The sequence below is a fragment of the Cnephaeus nilssonii genome (assembly GCF_951640355.1).
Source record: "Cnephaeus nilssonii genome assembly, chromosome: 20".
Taxonomy (NCBI): Eukaryota; Metazoa; Chordata; class Mammalia; order Chiroptera; family Vespertilionidae; genus Cnephaeus; species Cnephaeus nilssonii.
The window spans coordinates 15,805,359-15,811,358 of NC_137091.1; positions in this window are offsets into that span (position 1 = coordinate 15,805,359).

Sequence of the window (6,000 nt, forward strand, 5' to 3'; positions counted from 1 at the left end):
AATGCTACTTCATGTGTGCACACAAATAGTCAAATCTGGGAACTGGTGTTTTTCAAGGTTTTGTCGATTCTAGAGGGTGGCATGGACGGAGTGTGGGTTATTAGATTCTTTCATGGGAAGGGGCAAAGAGGACGCTCAAGTTGGTGTTCTTTAGCCTTTTGGGGGAGCTGGGCAAAGTGAAGTTAAGGAGCAGTAATTGAGAATCATCGCATTCTATCTCTTTCAACAAATGTGATTGGACATCGCCCTCCCTGAGAAAGGCCATGTTTTAAAGTTCACCTTTCTTCTTGGCAGTGTTGTCTTTATGTTAGTGTTCATCAGGCTGGGACCGAGAGTGATTGCTGGCAATGTGGGAAAGGTCAGATTGACAGGAACACGACCGTGAAGGAAGGGCCAGGTGCGCAGTAGCTGAAGAGTGTTGAGCTCAGTCCTGGGATTGATCTCAAGGCCTGGAGGGACAGAATATATTGGCGCAGTGGTTCTCAAATGGGGCAGTTTTGTCCTCCAAGGGATGTGTGGCGATGTCTGGAGACATTTTCAGTTGTCACAGGGAGGTGAGGTTGCTAGTGGCATATAGTAGGTAGAAGTCAAGGTTGCTGCAAAACATTTTATTATTTAAAAAAATATTTATTTAGTTTATAGAGGGAGGAGAGAGAGAAGAGAGAGAGAGAGAGAGAGAGAGAGAGAGAGAGAGAGAGAGAGAGAGAGAGAGAGAGTTGTTGTTCCACTTATTTATCCATTCACTGGTTGATTCTTGATTCTTGTATGTGGCCTGACTGGGGATGGAACCTACAACCTTGAGCTCCCTGGCCAGGCCTAGACATTTTATCATGTATAGAAAGCCCTCTACAATGAAGAAGCATCTGGCCCCAAAAGTTAATAGTGCTGAGGAGGAGAAACCCTCCGTCTTCCATTTAGGACTCCTGGTCTGCATTTTGTTGCCTCTGTCTTTTTGTGCAGCAGCTTTCTAACTGCAATCTGGGAGACACATGGGGCGACATCGCAAGTGTTTTAGGAAGAAGCATGAGGTAGGGGAAGGGCCAAATGCAGACCCTGACTCTACATCATGGGGGAACAACTTATCCTCTTGGTAACTCAGTTTCCTCATCGGCAAATTTAGAGATATACTAGCACAAACCCCAGGAACTTCTTGTAAGGGTTAAATGAGATAATGCTCCTAAAAGCCTTTACCAAGACACCGGCACACAATGTTCAATCACTCCACTGTTATTTTTATTTTCATTGCTGTTATTATTACTTCACCTCCTATTTCCACTTATTGGAAAGCTCTCATATTTTTTAAAAAATTACAGTTTTTTTTTTATTGATTTCAGAGAGGAAGGGAGAGGGAAAGAGAGATAGAGACATCAACGATGAGAGAGAATCATTGATCGGCTGCCTCCTGCACGCCCTACACTTGGGGATGGAGCCTGCAACTTGGGCATGTGCCCTGAACAGGAATTGAACCATGACCTTCTGGTTCATAGGTTGATGCTCAACCACTGAGCCACGCCGACTGGGCAGCTCTCATTTTTTAATACTATCTTTTCTTTCTTAGGGAGGTATTAGGGAGCATGCTTTCCCTCATGTTTTAATAACGACAGCGGCAGTATCAGAATGAGGGGGAGCGGGCCATGCTGCAAGAGGGGAAACTGTGGGCTATTTTTTTTTAAAGAAAGGCTCTTCTATGTACAACTCCACGGACTCTTTCAATATGGTGCCCTTAGTGTCTTCCTGACGCACGCAGAGTGCCTCGAAAGTTGAGGTTCTCTCTATGGAGCAGAGCAGCATCTCAGCTGGCAGTCATCCCCCAGGTGGGATCTAAGCTCTGCCTTCATCCCAGAGTCCCTCTCAGCTATGTAAGGGGAACCTCAGGCAGCCCCAGGGAGCTCGCTGCACACATTTGGGTGACTGAACATCACTGTGAGAAAGACTGGATTAGAGAGAAGAAAGGGGTGAGGATGGAGAAAAGGAGACAAATAACATGAGATCATGGAACTCAGAGCGTTCTGGACATGTGTCCAAGGCCACACTACAAATACACGGGGGAAGCCACAGTTCAAACTCCAGAAATCCCTTCCTCTCAAGCCCTCTGCTATTCTTCCCCACACTCAAAGGAATCCTCTGATTAGAAAAGCTATAAACAGGATCCTGCATCCAGGTACTTACAAGAAAGGCAGACAGAGGCAATCTTGTTATTGATAAAACATTGTAAAGAATGAAATGGAATGTGTTGTTTACTGCCTAGTGCAGAAAGCAGAGAAATAAGAAATATCCATCAAACTCTCCCACACAGAAAATAAACTTCCTGTTGAAAGACAAGAGAGGATTCTTGTGTTGGATGTCAAATGCCTCTTCTGCCTGTGGGTGGCTTGGGCAGGGAAACCCCTAGGCAGGGGTGGCTCACAGACTTGCTTGCCAATTTTTGGGGAGATGCCACTCCATCATTTGAATGACTGGACAATTCCTTGGGCCAATGGGCATTCTAACCAGTGTACATCAGTTCCTGAAAGGAGGAACTGAACAACTACAGACCTCTGAAGCATGTTTGAAAGTTATCAACGGCATCTATCGAAATGGTGTAGTTCATCATGGCCATCATCATCAATACAATCACCACCAAAAATCAGTATCCACATCCTCCTCATCACCAACAACACAACTACCTCTACCATCATCCACCACCACCACCACCACCACGACTATCACCACCACCACCGCCATCATCCACCACCATCTTCATCACCATCATTATCACCATGATCATAATCTACCACACCATGATCATCATCATTAATCACCATGACCACCACCACCACCACTACCATCATCCACTACCATTTTCATCACCAGCATGATCAACAATATCATCATGATCATAATCTACCACCACCATGATCATCATCATCGCTCTACATCAGGGACTAAGTTAGCATTAAATATTTCTTTTAGTACTCACAGCATGAGGCAGTTCGATCTTACTAATTAATATTCCTCTCTTTACAGGTGAGAAAACTCAGCTCAAATGGGTAAAGTAGCTTATCCAGGGTCACATTTGGCAGGACAGGCCCCAGTACACAGCCACTGGTTCACACTGTGCCCATCATCCCAGGACTGATACAAAGGGTCCCCTAAAGCCACCCTAAGTCTTCAGTGATGGGGCTCAGCAGATAACAGCATATCCTAGCTGCATTATGCCTGGTGGTACATAGTTAATCAGACATCGCCAAAAGTGAGAAGGTAGAGTCTCTCTTTCCCAGCACATAGTTAGCACTTAATACATTAATAATTGCAATGTTGGTGGCCTTGGGATAAGTTTTACAAGACTGCGAATCTTTTCCTGCATCCAAATTAAAGCACTAAAATATACATTTATCTGTCTAATAAGGGAATAGTTGAAATACTCCCAGCTTGAAAAACACAAGATAAGGAGAAAAAAAATGTGTTCAACTTTAAGGCTGACCAAGTTACTTGGTTTCTGTAAAAAATACTTTCCGGTAGAGATAGAACTTTTGATTTAGCCTCTGTAGGAGCCTTGGGCCCAGGGCCAGACACTCTGGCCTACCTCGCAATGAGCTATCAGTCCCTTGCAAGGTTAGAGCTCTCGCCAGGCTGTGGTTTATTCCCTTGCTTACCAGGCAGTGAACAACTCCAAGACTTTTTACTCATTTTCCTCTGATTCCCTCTCCTAGCTCGAAGACTGCCATAAAATGGGTGCTTTGTACAAATGTTTGAATGAATGAATGAGTTTGTTGTTCTTTGTTGATCAATTTTCCCAACTGTAAAATGCAAGGAGATCTTCTAGATAAGCCACAGGGAACACTCTAGCCCTGACAAAGTAATAAATAGAGTATGGGAATCTGCTATTAGGTCTGGGTCAGAGCGGTGATGGCTAAGGTGGTTTTTGCTCCTATGCAGTTTTAGGGAAGATAAAAAAAGGCTTGGTCAGGCTGGCAGAACCATCAACTTGGCACTATCTTTTCAAGTGAGATGCACAACTACTGGTTAAGAGAGAACCCAGAGGATGGTCCACTCTCTTGTTGCCTTTTCTTAAATTCTGATGTTACAGATCAAGGTCAACTGCTGCACACTAATCATCACCCCAATCTCTCCACCCCTCCCCATCGTACCACAGTGAAAGAGGAGGAGGAAGAGGAAGAAGAGGGGAAGGAGGAGGAGATAGAGAGAGAGAGGAGGAGGATGGAGGGGAGGAGGAAGAGGAAGAGGAAGGGGAGAGGGAGGAGGAGGAAGAGGAGGAAAAGGAGGAAGAGCAGGGGGAGCAGATAACTCCTCATGGGCATCAGCTCTGAGTGTGAGAGTAGATAAGATAAACCAGGGAGACACTGGAGCTGAAGACACCCGTGCCTCTACCAGAGGCACAAGCCTGGGGGAGAATTAGATCTCCATCAGGCTCCAGATAGGAGCTAAGCCAACTGGCTACTCAGCTCCTCCCAGATGTGGGCCTCCCCAAAGCAGGTCCTCAGCAGCTTTGTGGAGGAAAGGCTGGGCCACAGAGGGTGGAATAGGAGATTGGGGGAGAAAGAAAATCTGCAGTGTCTCAGAGATCTCCCACAAACACAGACCTGGAGAAGGCCAGCATCCAATCTCTCCACACTGGGTGCTTTTAGAGTAAATGATGGAATATCAGTAACCTGAACAGGCTCCTGCAGGACCCGGCAACTGCCCACGTTGGCAGCGCTCCACCCAGCTTTCCTCATCATCGCTGAGTCCCTTCACCTACCTGCTCTCCACATAACTCTCATCCATCCTTTAGATCTCAGATCTGCCCTCACTCCTCCAGGGATGCTTGCTCTGAAGAACCAGCTGAGGTCAAGGTTCTCTATCATACATTCTCCAAGCATCCCGTACTGTCCCTTATTGTCACTGAAATTCAATTGATACAGGGTGTCCTGAAAATATATACACACTTTAATGGCTGATAGCTCAATTTTAAAAATGAAATGTGTTTTAATAAACACTGCCTTTATGATTATTTAAAGTGTGTGTATACATTTTTGGGGACACCCTACAGATATGTGCGTATTCCCCACATCTTTCGTATTGCCTGCAGCATTCAATAAATATTTGTTGAATAAAAGTTGTGGAATGGTGGGATGTTATCTCAAAAAATGGGAATTAAGGTCACTACTTTGAGAGTTGCTATGTTAATGGCAAAAGTTATTAATTAAGAAAAAATGATCTATGCTTCTATATGTGTACACGTGCAAGATTGTGCACACGTACACACACATACACACACACACACCTTTCTGATCCTGCCTTGGTCGTCTAATATAAGCTATCCAGATGAATCATAAAAGTGTTCCTAATTTCAACTTGAGTATACAGGGAAGAGCCCTACATTTGCAGTTAGGGGGAGGATTTTAGACTCTAACTCCAATGTGACTAGTTATGTGACCTCTGTTTATTACACCATCTCCCCAAGACCCCTATTTCTCATGTGTAACTAATGCACTCATCTCTCCATGGCTTTAAGAGGTCCTGCTGTGTGCAAAGTTGACCTAGATGTTTAGTGAAAGTAGAAGGCAGGGGCTCCGTCTCAGCTCTTGGGAACCTTCCGGTTTAATGGGAAATAGGCATATAAATAAATCTTTATAGTAACAAGTGTCGTTTTCAAGATTTGGACAAAGGGTTTTGGAAACCACGGAAGAGAACAAATTCAGGATGCTGTCTGAAAGAGTGAGGGGTAGCTCTCCTGAGGAGACCTCTTGGAAAATTAAGTTAAAGGATGACCTCACCTATCCATAAAGAACAGTAATGGCACCAGCTCCGGGGCCAGAGAGTACTTAGTGGAAATTCTACCCTCCTCGCTCACTGAGAGCAGGAGTCATGCTTAACCCTCTAGGATCATTTTCCTTATCCATGAAATGGAAGTAATAAACACCCCCATGCCATTCTAGGGTGAAATTTAGAGATACTGTACACAAAGTACTTTTTATCCAAAGATCTACTCATCGTAGGTGCTCAATACATAGTAGC